The 17,488-nt window shown below is 46.2% G+C and overlaps 1 long non-coding RNA gene across 3 annotated transcripts in view; it reads left to right on the top strand.

Annotated features, from left to right (window-relative positions):
- Window positions 1–17,488, top strand: part of LOC106505337 — a 50,609-nt gene that overhangs the window by 25,889 nt on the left and 7,232 nt on the right. Inside the window, exon 3 of one of the 3 annotated variants that reach the window (XR_001299654.2) lies at window positions 206–1,839. The exons of the other annotated variants lie outside the window; for them this stretch is intronic. This is a non-coding gene — a long non-coding RNA (uncharacterized LOC106505337). Of the gene's footprint in view, window positions 1–205; window positions 1,840–17,488 lie in introns of those variants that run through there. 3 annotated transcript variants of the gene reach the window in all.

Genomic DNA, 17,488 nt, shown 5'->3' with positions numbered 1-17,488 from the left:
ATTCTAGCAGTTATTCTTTTATTATACGCGTGGCTGTGACACAATCCCAGCCCATCTAAAAATGGGCTCCAGAAGAACTAAAGTATGTGATTACTAAGTGAGTGGAGCCCTGGTCCGTCCTTCCTTTCCTGAGGGATCTCTATACACTGTCTCTCCCTTGGTCTGGCCGCTAAGCGGGTGTTTACCAAACCCTTTCTATGTGCAGAACTGCGCCAAGACTCCAGACTCATGGTCAGTTTCAGCGAATCAAGTCCAGGGGCCTTGCAGTGATGAACATAGACGTTTGGAGCCCCCAGCATTGCTCTTCTGTGTTTAAAGCTGGAAGATGATCAGGGAGTCAGAAGAACAGCTGAAAACAAAGACACCACTGGGGGAGAAAGAGGAAAAGAACCAGGCCTTAAAGATGATGGGGAAAAAGGAAAGTATTGGACTAGGAATGCGAACTCATGTCCTGTCTTGGCTTCTCCAGTGTAGCTGCCATTTCCTTCCCGTATCTCGATCTTGAGCAGCATAAGGAATCACGGAGGTTTTATGTCCACTTCATTATTTCACTAAGGAGCAAGCGGAGCCTGGAGGGGAGGTGGCCCAGTGGAGACCCAGCCTCTGGCAGATCCAGTGTGGTCTCCCTCCCTTCTTCCTGATTGTCTGTATTTATCAATTGTCATGAAATGTATTCTCAACCCAATGGGAACAATTAATCTACTGACAGAAATATGTCCTAAGGAATATTCTCTTTCATCCTGCCTGGAGAGGAACTTGATAATGAATATACAAAGTAGTGTCTGGCTTTTAGTAAAGAACCTTAAAAACAAAACAAACATTTTAAAGGAGTTCCCTGGTGGCTCCGTGAGTTAAGGATCCAGCATTGTCAACGCTGTGGCTCAGGTCACTGCTGTGGTATGGGTTCGATCTCTGGCCTGGGAACTTCTGTATGCTGCTGGTGCAGCCAAAAAAAAAGTTCTTTTTAAATCTCTGTGTCAGCAACAAAAATATCTTTGTTAGGCAGGTTCTAGTAGAAGAAACACAAACACTAAGGAACTCAAGCTTATTTTTTTCTCATTTATATAAATAGACTTTTGGATAAAAAGGCAAAGGACATGAACTTTCTATTAAAAATCATCTGTTCAAAGCTGTTAATTACAGTAAAAATTTTGTTCTCGGACAAGGGTGACACTCATACAGAATAAATATGTCTATAAAAGATTTACATGTATGAAATATATATAGTTCTTTTATATAAATGTGATGTATATTGAGCCTATAAAAGTCTAGAAATAAATATAAAAGCATAAGCATGGCCAAAAATAATAGCGATGAGTGGCCTAAAGTTCTAGAACTTCTGCTGGAAGCCACTTTCCGGTAAAACAGAGCCTCTGATAAAGTCTCACCTTGTCTTGGTGAGCATGTCATCTCCAGATGCTGACCAATCGGAAATAATTGTTCAAAGTGAAAGCTGAGGATTCCTGGGGGAAAGTGAATCCCAGCAGGGCTGATGTGCTGGGGCCGGAGTTGAGTCTTCGGGGTAACACGTCAGAGAAACCGGCCAGATGAAGCCCAACGCCTGAGGGAAGGGAGTTAGACTCAAAAGCAGTTCACGGAACCCGTGGGGGGAGCGCATCGGGCCTCACAGCGACCCTGAACCAGGACTAGGATCTTTTAGGTCCAAGGTCATGCTCCCCATTGCTCTGCTACCTGGTTTCCCATCTCTTCGGCCTCGGGTTTTTCCAAATGCCAAGAATGCGGGTGTTTGGCGTTCCTGTTGTGGCTTAGCGGGTTATAAATCCAACTAGTATCCATGAGGGCTTGGGTTCGATCCCTGGCCATGCTCAGTGGATTAAGGATCCCCCAGTGTTGCTGTGAGCTGTGATGTAGGTCACAGGTGCAGGTCTGATTCCATTCCTAGCCTAGGAATTTCCATATGCCCCAGGGGCAGCCCTAAAAAGCAAAAAAAAAAAAAAAAAAGTGGGGGTCGGGGGAATGACGGATTTAGCAACAAGAGTTTTGGGGTGTAATTTAGGCTTCAAGCAATGGAGCTGGATTATAGCAGGTTGATGGTTATAGCGGGAGAGGAGGGGGAGGCAGAGAGGGAAACAGACAATGCCCAGGGCCCTCTAGCCCGTGGGTGGGGTAGCTCCAGGATACAGGGGCAATCCCCAGAAAGTGGCTGCTGAGGGCCATGAGTGACAGGCTTGCAGAGGCTGGCAATGGGCACACAGAGCTGGTGAGGGGAACCTGAGGGGACATGAGCAGGGCACCAGCTGTGTCTGCTCCAGCAGCTCCGTTTCCTTGTCTGTGTCTGCTTGGTCTTTTGTCTCTGAAACCCAGTTCGCACTCGTCTGCCTGCATCTGGGCTCTGCTTCCTCCCACATCCTGGGGCCTGGAAGAGACAGGAAGTCCCTGTCTCCCTGTTCCATCTTCCCAGGAGAGAGAATCTACGGGCTTGGTTTGAACCAGGCATCTGCACCCCAGTCCCTGTGTGGTCCCAGAGCCAAGGAAGTCCTTAGGTCAGCCATCGAGTGCAGGGTCTTAGTGTGTGTGTGTGCGTGTGTGTGTATATGTGTGTGTGTTTGTGTGTGTGTGTTGAGCTGGAGGGATGGACAGAGCAACAGGTTCTCAGAAAGGGTCAGGACGGACCTGACCAAGTCCGTGTTGGATCCCCTGCCTTGGGCTCCATCAGCTACATACCCGCTAGATCTTAGGAAGGCAGATGTCAGAAATAGACCTGACTCCAAGGCCAGAGACTCTAAAAGCTTGGTTGGCTCAGGAGGGATAAGGGTCTAACAGGAGAAAATTCTGAACAAGCAACTATACACGATGTTCTTCTTTGAAGAAGGAAGAGGAGGACATCTAAAGGTAGTACATGAAGACACCGTAAACTCTTGTCTACAGGTTATAAGTTACTGGCTACGTAGAAGGATGTATGCAGAATCAAATCAATGAAAGTTATGGGACCAAAAAAATAGTACAGGAACCCAAAGAACAAAATATTCAAGAGCTTAAAAAATAGGAGTTCGTGTCATGGCTCAGTGGTTAGCGAATCCGACCAGGAACCATGAGGTTACGGGTTCGATCCCTGGCCTTGCTCAGTGGGTTAAGGATCTGGCGTTGCCATGAGCTGTGCTGTAGGTTGCAAATGCGGCTTGAATCCCACGTTGTTGTGTCTGTGGTCTAGGACGGCAGCTGTAGCTCCGATTGGAACCCTAGCCTGGGAACCTCCATGCCACAGGTGTGGCCCTAGAAAAGACAGAAATACAGATAGATAGATAGATAGATCGATCGATCGGTAGATCTGAAAAAGAATAACAAATAGGTCACTCATGGCTTGAGGCTGGGGTATAATAACAAATGACTAGCCTGAGAACACAGGCCTTTTCAAGACATACTGTGGGGTTTTGGGGGGGTTGTTTTTTGTTTTTGTTTCTGATTTTTTTGACTTTTTACGGCCGCACCCGCACCACGGACATAGCCACTGAGCGGGGCCAGGGATTGAACCTGCATCCTCATGGATATTAGTCAGGGTTTGTTACTGCTGAGCCACAAGGGGAGCTCCAAGACATATCATTACATGGGAAAAGCAAGTTCAAAACAGTAGAGCCAGTGGACTATTTGGTAAAAATATAATTATGCCTATATTTTTTCCACCTAAAATGAGATCGAGGTGTTGAGTTTATGGGTAATTTCACTTCTCTTGGTCTTTTTTCCTTGTTTTTAAAAACTATGAACTTTTGCTGTTTAGATAATGAGAGTAAAGTTAAGCAATGAAAGAGAAAAGAACTACTTGATTTCAATTTAGTTTTTTTAATGAGAAAATGTTTTTGTATTGCTCAAATTTAACTGAAATTTTTAAAAATACTTTGGTAATAGTTGACTCACAATGTTCTGTCAATTTCTGCTGCACAGCAAAGTGACCCAGTCATACATCTACACACACTCCTTTCTCATATTGTCTTTCATCATGTTCCGTCACAAGTGATTGGACATGGTTCCCTGTGCTACACAGCAGGACCTCATTGTCTATCCATTCTAAATGTAATCCAGTAGTTAACCCCGAACTCCCAGTCCATCCCACTCCTTCCACCTCGCCCTTAATGAGAAAAGTTTTAAATGGAATGAGTAGAATGGACATCCTTAAAGAGGGTACAAAGTCCTAGATAGAAACGGACTTAAGATGTAGATGTTTTAAGGGAGTTTAAGACTCAAGGCCCAAGCAGATTGGTCCTCAGAGTTCTGCAGAAACTTTAAAATTATGTCCCTGGGGTGTTCCCGTCGTGGCGCAGCAGAAGCAAATCCAACTAGGAACTATGAGGTTGCGGGTTTGATCCCTAGCTTCGCTCAGTGGGTTAAGGATCCAGCATTGCCGTGCGCTGTGGTGTAGGTCACAGTCGCAGCTCCGATCTGGCATTGCTGTGGCTGTGGTGTAGGCTGGTAGCTACAGCTTCGATTAGACCCATAGCCTGGGAACCTCCATATGCTGTGGGTGTGGCCTTAAAAAAATAAATAATTAAAATAGAATTCCGTCCCTGGAACCACTGTTAGAAAACTAGACAGGAGTTCCCGTCGTGGCGCAGTGGTTAATGAATCCGACTAGGAACCATGAGGTTGCGGGTTTGGTCCCTGCCCTTGCTCAGTGGGTTAAGGATCCGGCGTTGCCGTGAGCTGTGGTGTGGGTCACAGACGCGGCTCGGATCCCGCGTTGCTGTGGCTCTGGCCCGGGCCGGTGGCTACAGCTCCAATTGGACCCCTAGCCTGGGAACCTCCACATGACGCGGGAGTGGCCCAAGAAATGGCAAAAAGACAAAAAAAAAAAAAAAAAAAAGAAAACTAGGCAAACTCGGGTCTGTTTCAAAGGATGAAACATGGATCCGTGAAAAGAAGGTAAAGAGGCAGAAGCTGCCTTAAATGAGAGCCGCTAGGAAAGGGCATGGGTGCTCTGGGAGGCAGCTTTGTCCTGGGCTTGGCTACCTTGGAGCAGGATCTGATGACCGCGCTGTGACCGTGGTGTAGCAGGTGTCCTCCGGGGATGGGAGGCTGGACCAGGTCAGCAGTCTAGAAGAAAGGTCACTGGACCCCAGCGTTCCTCCAGTGAACCTAAAGTGAGCTACACATAAGCTTCTTGATGCTTAGGCGTGATTAACGCACAAGCCATAGATTTCCATTCTACAGACAGCCCCGGTCGCCTCTAGATAATCTGTACGATGTTTTCCTGTCTCTCCTGACACTTTCTCCTCCACCACGCCGATCCCCCAAGGTGAGCAAGACTTCTGTGCTCCCACACTGACACTGTGCCTCAGGGGAAGGTGGGGGCTCCTGGGCCCCAAGGGAAATGACTCGAGATGCCTTTCCTCCAGGACTTTTTTCCCCTAAAATCAGAGATATTGGAGAAATAATGCTCTCTTCCCTTGCAGACACCCTGGACAGAGGAGCATCTTGGAGGCAAAGGCGGGGCGGCAGGAGGCATTTCTTTCCAGCTTCTGGCTTTGCTCCCTGCCGTCCCCAGAGGAAGTGGGGAGATTTAGGATGGCCATAGGAAGCTGGACCCTAAATAGAAGGCTCCCAGCCCAAAGGAAGCAGGGGCTTCAAGCCTCTGGCGGTTTTAGAAAATGGAGTGACAAAGAGGACGCAAAACCCAGGAGGCATTGCCTGTTCCCAGCACCAGGTAGAACTTTGGGGGGAGTTCCCGCTGTGGCTCAGCAGGTTAAGAACCCAACTAGTTTCCATGAGGATGTGGGTTCTATCCCTGGCCTTGCTCAGTGAGTTAAAGGATCCCACGTTGCTGTGGCTGTGGCGTCGGCCAGCGGCTGTGGCTCTGATTCAACCCTTAGCCTAGGAATCTCCATGTGTTGTGGGTGGGTGCACCCCTGAAAAAATACAAAAAAAAAAAAAAAAGGACTTGTGACTTCTATTCAGAGTTTTGGAAGAGAAGAGAGAGACCTCATAACTCTGAAAATGTCATTTTCTTCCACCCTAGCAGGCCAGGAAAAAAAAGTGTTACAATATGAAAGGTTTACTCTGATATAAAGAAAATGGAGAAATAGATTTTTTTTTTGCACATGCTGAGTTTGTGAACTTATACCTGCTGCACGTGGGTGTGCTTTTTTGCTGTCACCAGGGTTAGAAGTGGTAAGAAATGGTGCAGAATTCTAAGTCAGCACCCTAAGTGGAAACCTGTGGCCACCTTAGAGCTCTTAGCAACTAGGCAGCCCGTGTGCACACTTGGGTCTCTGGAATTCTTGCTGTTTGGGGAGAGGATGCTATTTATCAGGATATTAGCAGTAAGTTCTGTCTTGAGTAGGATGTGGTCTCCAGTTGCTGTCATTCCTGCTTCACTTAATTTTTGGGGGGGGGCAGGGGGCGTGTGGCCCACACCCACGGCATGTGGAGGTTCCCAGGCTAGGGGTCAAATCAGAGCTATAGCTGCCGGCCTATGCCACAGCCACAGCAACTCGGGATCTGAGCCACGTCTGTGACCTACACCACAGCTGATGGCAATACCGAATCCTTTACCCATTGAGTGAAGCCAGGGATTGAACCCGCAGCCTCATGGTTCCTAGTCGGATTCATTTCTGCTGCACCACAATGGGAACTGCCCCGCTTCACTTGCTAATTCTTGTTGCTTTAGCCTCATCATTTCCAATTTACTTTGTCATGGGTTTCGTGACGACTGACTTCCATCACAGTCATTATTTACCTTGATGCTCAGCTTGCCCCCGATTTGACCACTGGGAACTCCTTCAGGTTGGTCCCTCTGTGCTTTTGACATCTTCCCATCAGTATTTGAGCCACTTTCTTACTTAATACAAGCTCTTTTGGGGTCATTTTTTACTTTTCCTGTCCCAGCCCTGGAGTCAGTCCATTCTCCAAAGAGCCCTAGTTCCTTTCGGTAGAAAGTGGTATTAAGAAACCAAGATCTGGGCTCTACATGTGCTCACCATTTCTGATGCATCACTGCTCCGAGGCCCTCTGAGCAGATAGAGTTAGGGTGTGTGTGTGTGTGTGTGTGTGTGTGTGTGTGTGTGTGTGTGTGTGGATATGTGCACATATATATGCAGGTCTATCTCTAGCCACACAAAACTGTGAGATCATATTGGTGTCTCCAGTTCCAAACCAGCTCCACAGGGTACATTCTAGTCTCCTTCCTGTCAGTTTTTTTTTTTTGGGGGGGGGCATACCTGTGGCATATGGAGGCTCCCAAACTAGGGGTTGAATCGGAGCTGCAGCTGCCGGCCCACACCTCAGCCACAGCAGCACTACATCTGAGCCACCTCTGCAAACTATACTGCAGCTCATGGCAACACCGGATCCACCGCCTACTGAGTAAGGTCAGGGATCGAACCTGATCCTCATAGGATACTAGTTGGGTTCGTTACTACTAAGCCATGGTGGGAACTCCCCCTTCTGTCTGTATTTTTAATTCCCATTTTTCCAACAGTGAGAACCCAGCTCTCATTATCCTAAATATATCCTATTCATTTGCTTAAGACTTGAGGATACAGAAAGTAATTTCAGAGTTACTCACTTCTACCACTGTGAGAGGTAAATCTACTAGTTAAGTATTTTTGTATATTTTTTAGGTGAAATGTACACAGAGTGAAACGTACACATCTTAAACGTACAAGTTAATGGATTTTGATAAATGCATAAACCCACGCAATCCCCACCTTTATCAAGCTGTGAACCACTTGTATCATTCTAGAAAGTTCTCTTGTGCTTTTTGGCAGTTAATTCCATACCCCCCCAGAGACAGTCACTGTTTTGACCCCCCACCCATAGATTAATTTGCCTGTTCTGTGATTTCATTAGAAGGATCTTAGAGTGGGCATGCTTTGGTTTTCAACCTCTTTTGCTTAGTTGCGTGTCTGTAACGGTCACCCATGTTGCTGCGTGTATCAGCTCTCCATTCTTTTTTTGCTGCTGCGTAGAATTTCATCAGACAAATACACTATATTTCGTTTATCCATTCTCCTGTAGATGGATTTTGGGATTATTTTGAGTTTTGAGCTATGGTGAATAAAGCCGCTATGAATATTTCCATAAGAAAGGGAAAAGATAGCAGTTGTATTGGACACTTTTGCTGCCCACCTCTTTCTCCAGCCATTGCTTCAGCGACCTGCTTCTAGCAGGTGTAATCTGACAGCACCTCACCTCGGCTGCACTTCCCCAGCATGCAGTGCGGCTCTTAGGCATGTGGAGCTTAAAGCTTGTGGGAAAATGCCCCCCGTCTGTCTGTGGATAGACAATTCTGAGGCATGTTCTGCATGGCTCCCCAGCAGGACTGAACCCCAGCTCCCCATGGCGGTGATTACAGGGCACCGGAAATGCCCTCCCTCCTCCCCTGTTGCCCTCTGCCCAGCCCTTCCCCTCTGCTCCCAGGCATCAGGCCCCAGGCAAACTATCCATATGCAGGCTCTTGGCCCAGGCTCTGCTCCTGGGAGGAAGGCAGCATAAGAGGGCAACTTCCAGAGTTCTCATCATGGCTCAGTGTTTAACAAATCCGACTAGGAACCATGGGGTTGCGGGTTCGGTCCCTGGCCTTGCTCAGTGGGTTAATGATCCGGTGTTGCCGTGAGCTGTGGTGTAGGTCGCAGACGTGGCTTGGATCCCGAGTTGCTGTGGCTGTGGTGTAGGCCGGCGGCTACAGCTTCGATTAGACCTCTAGCCTGGGAACCTCCATATGCCGTGGGAGCAGCCCAAGAAATGGCAAAAGACAAAAAAAAAAAAAAAAAAAAAAAAAAAAAGAGGGCAGCTTCAGCACATGAATCCGAAGCATAGAGGCAAACAGCAGGAGCAAAAACTAAAAGTATAAAGGGGTGACTATACTGCAGTTTTCTCTAACGTGGAGACTGGAAAGTTTCTCTTCTCTCTCCTCTTCCTCCTTCTTTCTTTCTCTCTCTCTCATCACCTATAATGTGCATTTCAGGAGTTCCCTGGTGGCCCAGTGGGTTAAGGATCTGGCACTGTCACTGCTACAGCTCAGATCACTGCTGTGGTGCAGATTCAGTCCCAGGCCCCGGAACCTCCACATGCCATGGGTGTGGCCAAAAAAAAGATGAATTTCAACTTCAGAAATATTGAAAATATGAGATCGTGCATCTTCTGTGTGGGTATATAGGTTGTCCGGTTGTTTGCCAGCTGCCTTGTGAATTCCACCAGGGCAGAGATGGAGTCCGATGTAAAATAAACCCTCACAAAAACATAGTAGGGCATTCGGCCAGTATTTGTGAATGAGAGAAGAAGGATGGACAGCAAGGAAAATGGAAGTCGAGAAATGGAAGTCAGCGTTGAAAGAACTCTAAGAGATAAATTCTTAGCGAAAGACTTGAAGAGGAAAGGAAAGCAGGAGCTGGAATGAATACATATATAAAGACGCGTGTGGAGTGGGGCCAGGACCAGAAGTAGCTTAACCCGCAGGAGATCTGGGGGGGAGGGCTGGCTTCCTCTGCAGACCTTCCTCCACCCAGAGGTGAGGGAGGAGGGTCTCTTAGCCTCAGCAGAGGGCGATGCTTTTGCCACTCCCTCCTTCCCAGTAGGTCAGAGAAAAATGGGCTCAAAAAGGTTTCTGTTCACAAGCATGCTCCCTAACTAGCTTGTAGCAATCTTTCTATAAATCCTCCCAGTGCTGCTTCTGTAATCCAGGTAGGAAATTCCAAATTTTAATTCTGGTGGCAGCATTCCTAGATCACATGAAGATGAATACTGGGGGAACAATAATCAGTAATCAACAGAACAATTTACTGGATCAACAATCTCATACTAATTAAGGACAGGGCCATTTGCAAACAGAAAGAAACAGGTAATGGACTTCCTGTCACGGCTCAGCAGAAACGAATCTGACTAGCATCCATGAGGACAAAGGTTCAATCCTTGGCCTTGCTCAGTGGGTTAAGGAACTGGCGTTGCTGTGAACTGTGGTGTAGGTTGCAGACTCGGCTCGGATCTGGCATGGCTGTGGCTGTGGTGTAGGCCAGTAGCTACAGCTCCGATTCAACCCCTAGCCTGGGAACCTCCATATGCTGCAGGTGCAGCCCTAAAAAAAAAAAAAAAAAAAAGAAACAGGTAATAAGGTGTCCAAAGTGTAGCCCCAGTAGATGTACCTCAGTATCTTTGGGAAAAATCTTGTTGGCTCCCCAAGTTAGGACCCTGAAAATGCAGCAAATACATTGTGTAAGGCACCAGAGGATTATATAAATAAAGTTTGGGAGAATGAGCAGGTGTTTTCTCTTCCTTCTCATTAAGGAAATCAAAGCTGGATTTGCTTTAGACTGGCTAGAAAAAAAACCTAGTGGAGTTCCTGCTGTGGTCAACAGGATCAGCGGCGTCTCGGGAGCGCTGGGATGCAGGTTCATCACCTGGCCTGGCACAGCGGGTTAAGGATCTGGCATTGCCGCAGCTATGGTTTAGGTCACAACTATGATCCCTGGCCCGGGAGCTCCATGTGCCATGGGGTGGCCCAAAAATAAAAAGGAAAGAAAGAAAGAAAGAAAGAAAGAAAGAAAGAAAGAAAGAAAGAAAGAAAGAAGGAAGGAAGGAAGGAAGGAAGGAAGGAAGGAAGGAAGGAAGGAAGGAAGGAAGGAAAGAAAGAGTCCACCTCCCGTTCATAGAGCAATGGCATGGACTCCTGTTTATCAGGGTAAAGTCAAGTCTTTATTGGAGATGATTATAAACTTCATAGACAACGGCTGAGTTGCTTTTGTGGTTTATGTTTTAAGTGGAGGTTTAACCTTGCCGCCCTTCCAGAAAACTATAGATGATAGGAATTAAACCTGTGTGCTTGAGTTACAGATGAGCCCAAGGCCAGCTGGATTTACTGGGTCAGGAACCTTAGCGCCAGTCATGTCCCTGCAGTACACTGGGGACCACTAGAGGCTTTGGAGCCAAGGAGTGGCATAATCTGACCTTCGTCTTAACTGGATCACTCTGTTGAGAATAGATCAAGGCACCAAGGACAGAAGTGGAAAAACGAACTGGGAGGCCATTGCAGTGGTTCCAGGGAGAGGACTGTGTCTTGGATCAGGGGTTGGGTGGGGGTGGGCATGGGTGGACCATGAACGTGGTGAGAAGGTGTCAGATTCTGAGTATATTTTGAAGGTAGAGCCACATGGGTTTGCTGACTGATCAGATATAGAATGGGAGGGTAAGAGTGAAGTCAGAGGTGCTTCTGAGGTTCTCAGCTTGAGCAACTGGGAAAATGACTGCGGTTTCCTGAGATGGGAAAGGCAATGAGAGGAGCAGGTTTGGGAAGGGGATCAAGAGCTCAGTTCTGGACGAATTACGTTTGAGATGCCTACTAGATAGTCATAGATGTTTAGTAAGCACTTGGATATGGTCCAGACTCCAGAAAGAACTCTGATGGAGATATAAATTTGAGTCATCAATGCTGAATATTGATCTTCCAAAAAATTGCAATGTAGCTGCCATGGGAGGCTGGTGGAGGAAAACGTGTGTGTGTGTGTGTGTGTGTGTGTGTGTGTGTGTGTGTGTGTGTGGTGAGGGGGCTGTGTAAGAGGTGGAAGCTTCATCTCCTGTAGCTGGAAGTCAATGGTTGATAGTGAACTTGGAAGAAACTCAAGAAATAGCTGTATATGCATCCTAAGAAATGATCATCCCTGTTCTACTCAACATCTTTACATTTTTTTCTTCCTCGTCTTTCTTTGGAGGGTATTTTTTAGAATTTATTTTTATTTATTTTTAAACAGCTTTATTGAGACACAGCTCATATACCATCCAATCCATCCACCTAAAGTAGACCGTTCAGTGTCTTTTAGTATAGCCCATCATCACAACCAGTTTTAGAGTTTTCATTTAAAGCCAAAAAGAAGCTCTAAACCCCCTAGCCATTGACCCCTGATCCCTCTGTCCTTCTCCCCCAGCCCTAGGCAACCACTAATCTGCTTCTGTGGCTACAGACTTGTCTGTTCTGGGTTTCATAGCAATGGACTCGCCGTACAATATCTTGTTCTCTGTACCTGGCTTCTTTTACTTTGCTGGTTTTGTGTGTGGGGGGGGGGTTTGATCCTTCTCCTTCTCTCCCAAGTCCTGTCTTTTCAAGCTCGTCCTCATGTTTCATATTTTTTGGTCCCTACTTTGCAGAAGCCACTGTCATCCCTCCTGAAGTTGTCTTGAGAAAGTCCTACCTTTGGAATCTCCGCCATGGTGCAATGGGATTGGACGCAGGTTCAATCCCCAGCCTGGCACTGTGGGTTAAAGGATCTGGCTGTTGCCACAGCTGTGACATAGGTCATAACTGTGGTTGAGATCTGATCCCTGGCCCAGGAACTCCATATGCCATGGGGTGACCAAAAAGGAAAAAAAAAAAAAAAATCCTACTGTCATTTGTGGTCCTCCGAAGCAAGAAGACATGGCGCTATAACACCACCAGTGATCGCTGTCCAGAGCTTTGAAAGAACCAGGACAGTTCTGGAGAAGCCCCTTTGGTCTTCCTGGAAGTATCTGCAAAGTATCTCCTTGAAAACTGGGCTTCCTGGTGATTTCAGCCTACATTCTAAACAACTTAAAGTTTATCAGTGGTATCCCTTACCTAACTACAAATGATAAGGTACAGAGAGCTTTTGAGAAAAATCTGCATTGCATTTGATGTTATAGCCTTATGAAATATTTCTGTTCCCAAACTCTTCTTTTGTGTTTGCACAAGTGAAAGTGATGTTTTTTTCGATTGAATTTTACAGACTCAGCAGCAGTTTTATTTTCAAAGGCCTATAGGTTGCCCAGGACAACAAAAACTTTTTCCACACTGGCATTTGACTCAGGGTTGAAACAGTGCTGAACCTATTTTCCACACAAGTGGTTTATCAGATGATGTTGTTTCAAAGGAGTGGCCATAATGTCCAGGATATACGGTGGTCCTCTTAAAAAAATAAATAAATAAAACAAGAAACTCCAAAATAACAAAAACAACGAGAAAGGGTTTTAGTCTCCATGCTCACAACATTCAAATTTTGATCCTCCATCCAAAGAGGTTTCTCTCAAGCTTTCAGAGCACAATTTATGGAAAGTTTGAAAAGAAAACCACTTTTTTAATACTTGAGGGCTTTTTTTTTTTTTTCCTTTTCAGGGCCACACCCACATCATGTGGAGGTTCCCAGGCTAGGGGTCTAATCGGAGCTGTAGCTGCTGGCCTACACCACAGCCACAGCAAAGCGGGATCCAAGCCACATCTGTAACCTATACCACAGCTCATGGCAACGCTGGCTCCTTAACTCACTGAGCGAGGCCAGGGATCGAACCCACATCCCCATGGTTGCTAGTCAGATCTGTTTCCACCGAACCACGATGAGAACTCCCCGTGGGGGCTTTTTATGTGCATTTATTATACAAATTAACCAACTACATGAACAGAGGAATAGTCCCATTTGCAATGCAAATATAACATTCATACAAAAAGGGACAAAATCAAATGAAACATTTCTTGATTTAAGGCACTTAACAAAATAGGGCTGTCAAATATTTTTTGTCTTAAAACAGATACCATAGAGATGAAAGTTAAAGGACAACAGTATCTTAAATCATAGCATATAAAAGGAATACGCCACAGAATACACGCTATTCTTTTTTAAAAAATGAGAGGTTATTGAAAGGTTTTTAGTATGTGAGGGACGTGATTTGTTTTGCTGTGTGAAGAATCTATCAGAAGGGGCCAACGTCAATGCAGAAAGAGCAGGTGGAGAAATTACAGCGGTTTCGGCAGGGGCTTCTCAAATTTTGTGTACAGGCAAATCACCAAATCACATGGGAGTCTTATTAAATGTAAATTCAGATTCAGAGGTCTGGGGTGGGACCGGAGATACTGCATTTCTAACAGGCTCCTGGAGGAAGAGGGTGCTCCTGGTCACGGACCACACCTGGGTGGCAAGGGTTAAGAGCAGGGCGGTAACAGCACAGACGGAGGAAATGGATGAATTTCCAAGCGATGGATGGATTAACTGATTAACCAGGGGAAGACAAGGCAAGGGCTGGGGATTTGTGAGTGAATGAGTCTGCGTGATCAGATTAGTCAATGCTGAGAACGCAGGAGGAGAAGCCAGTTTGTAGGGGGAGATCTTGACCTTGGCAAACATCCACATGGAGATTACAGGTGGGATAGTTGGATTTACAAGTCTTGAGCTCAAAAGAGGACCAGAGATATAAATTGGGAGTTACCAGGTTAACTAAATGGTATAATGGACCCAAGGGAGCAAAGAGGAATGACAGGGGCTCTGGAACTGAGCCTTAAGAGCGTCCAGTATTTAACGGTTTGGTAAAATAATTGAGCTCACTGGGGAGACTAAGAAGGAGAAACCTAAAAGGTATGAGGAGGAGTTCCCATCATGGCTTAGTGGTTAATGAATCTGACTAGGAACCATGAGGTTGCGGGTTTGATTCCTAGCCTTGCTCAGTGGGTTAAGGATCTGGCGTTGCCGTGAGCTGTGGTGTAGGTCGCAGATGAGGCTCGGATCTGGTGTTGCTGTGGCTGTGGTGTAGGCCAGCAGCTGTAGCTCCAGTTCGACCCCTAGCCTGGGAACTTCCATGTGTCGAGGGTGCGGCCCTAAAAGAAAAAAAATAAAAGCCTGCAAATTGCCCATGAGATATATCTGCCTATGTCATTGGTGAATTTTGTGCAGAGAAGTGGGGGTGGCCCTGGATTGGGGGGATCTGTGGACTGGTGGGGGAGGACACAAGATTGGAGGGGTCTGAGAGGGGACGATAAGGTAACAAGATAGAACACAGTTCCAAGAAGTTGTCGTGGAGGGAGGGAGACCGTCGGGGTGGTAACTGAAGGTGAAGGGGGTGTCGAAGAAGGATTGTTTCTGTATCTTTTTTAAAAGAAGAGACATGAGCATGTTTAAATGCCCATGGGAGATATTGAGCAGAGAAACTGAAGATGCAGAATTGACAGAGAACCAAAGCTAGCACACAGTCAGTGAAAAAGAGAGGCGGGCTGGAGGAAATGGACTTGGATGTGAGGAAGCCCATGTCCGTTCTTGTAACGGGACGAGAGACCTGGAGCGATGTCAGTAGGTCTATAGACACGGAGCTGAGATACTGAGATTTCTTATCTGATGGCATCGGTTCTCCGTGAAGCAGGAAGGAAGGTTGGTCATCGGCTAAGAGTGATGGACTACAGTGGGAAGAAAGACCACCTAGAGGGGCAGAGGGGGTCTACAGGGAGTGCTGGGCCCCATCTGAGACTGGTAATCGTAGATCTGTAGCCAGCCCACCCCACAGTGAGGTTTACCCCAGGTGTTAGCCTTCCCAGGTGCCAGAGAGAGAAGATGGATTTTTTTTTTTTTGGTCTTTTTAGGGCTGCATATACAGCATATGTAAGTTCCCAGGCTAAGGGTTGAATCAGAGCTGCAGCTGCCAGCCTGCACCGCAGCCACAGCAATGCCAGATCCAAGCCACTCCTGTGACCCAGACCACAGCTCACAGCAACGGAGGATCTGTAACCCACGGAGCAAGCCCAGGGATCCTACCCTCATCCATTTTTTTTTTTTTAGTGGCCACACCTGCAGCATATGGAAGTTCCCGTGCCAGAGACTGAATTCGAAGTGCAGCTGTGATCTATGCCGAAGAGCTGCAGCAGCAACGCTGGATCCTTTTACCCACTCGGCTGGGCCAGGGATGGAAGCTATGCCTACGGCAGCGACCCAAACTGCTGCAGTTGGATCCTTAACCCACTGCACCACAGCAGGAACTCCAGAAGATGGACCTTTGGTCTAGAATTAAATGCTTGCTAGGTGAATGTGCAAAAAAAGTGCAAGGACATGTAGAGTGTAGTTGAAGCTGTAGAAAAGAGCTTCTGTGGGCTACAGGACCTGGTACACAGTAAGGCCCCCAGGACTGTGTTTATTAGCACAGAGAAGAAAGATAATTCCTCCCCTCCCCCTAGACCTCGAGTTCCTGCTCAACCACCATCAACCACCTGCACACACGACTCCGACCCCTTTGTTCCCAAGGTATTTGTGTAGAATGTAGAGGGTGGTTGGAGGTTGATGTGGTTTCTTTTTTAAATAGATGCAGTCATTTTTCAAGGCGTTTTTTTTTTTTTTATTTGTCCCCACTTCATTATCATTCAGGACGATTGTAAAGCCTCAGAAATTGGGGTCTTTGCTTAGACACTCAGCTCACCACTGCAGCAATGTTACCTGCAGCTGATTCTGAGTTTCAGTAAATGATTCCACTTAAGAAAAGTAATCATCATATGAGCCATGATATGTAATTTATTATAATCATAATAATTTTTGAGATTCCTTATGGAGAAAATCACATTTTTCTAAATATAGTTCCACTTAAGGTCTTTTTCCCCCCCTTTAAAGGGTCTTATTACTGCTGCTCGTCTGTGAGGAATGCTTTTGGTCTGCTAATCTGAAAATTAAAAGTTTCTCCCAAAGAAGTGGATTTCAGCAGAAAGGTCGCACTAGGGATGACTAGTGACAAAATCAGGAACATGTTTTGGTACAAGGAATTAGGAAGTTGGGCAAATCATATTGCTTCTTTAAGGCTGACTTTCGTCATCTACACATTGAGAAAATTAGAAAATACAACTTCCAATACTAAGAGTTGGTAACTTCTCTGTCCAAACAGTAGCCACTAGCCACATGGGGCTACTTAAATTTAAATGTATTACTTGAAATACAATTTAAAAATCGGTTCACCAGTCACACTAGCCATATTACCAGAGATCAGTAGTCTTCTGTAGCTCGTGGTTACTCTACTCTGCGATAGAGAATGTTTCCCTTATTAGAGAAAGTTCTATTGGATAGCTCTGATGTATCACTCTGGTCTTAATACATTCACAACAGACGGAGGATGTTAAGATGCTTCCGGGAACTATCATGTTATGATTTTCCACCTAATCACACTAGGACAACATTTCTTAAAAACACAGAGTTCCCCTTGTGGCTTAGTGGGTTAAGAACCTGACCTTGTGTCCATGAGGATGGGGGTTCGATCCCTGGCCTTGCTAAGGATCTGGTGTTGCCACAAGCTGTGGTGCAGGGCAAAGACGTGGCTTGGATCTGGTGTGGCCCCTAGCCTGGGAATGTCCATATGCCGTGGGTACAGCCAGAAGAAATAAAATAAAATGCAATAAGAAAGAAAAGAGAAATTTGAGCAAATTCATAGCAAATAGTTTTTGATTTGTGGTATGCATAATTTTCAGAGGTGGTATTAAAACATGAGAATGGTTCTTTTAATCCTGAAGGGGTGCCTGCCTTACTCAGTATTTTTAGTTGCTGCTGCTGCTGCTTCTTTTTTTTTTTTTCTTCTTTTTGCTTTTTAGGGCCATACTCATGGCATATGGAAATTCGCAGGCTAGGGGTTGAGCTTCAGCTGTTGGTCTATGCCACAGCCACAGCAGCACCAGATCCGAGCTGCATCTTCGACCTACACCACTGCTCACAGCAACGCTGGATCCTTAATGCACTGAGCAAGGCCAGAGATTGACCTTGAGTCCTCATGGATACTAGTTGGCTTTGTTACCACTGAGCCACAG

The sequence above is a fragment of the Sus scrofa genome, chromosome 11 (genome assembly GCF_000003025.6).
Source record: "Sus scrofa isolate TJ Tabasco breed Duroc chromosome 11, Sscrofa11.1, whole genome shotgun sequence".
NCBI classification, from domain to species: domain Eukaryota; kingdom Metazoa; phylum Chordata; class Mammalia; order Artiodactyla; family Suidae; genus Sus; species Sus scrofa.
This window is presented reverse-complemented; position numbering and strand designations above follow the sequence as displayed.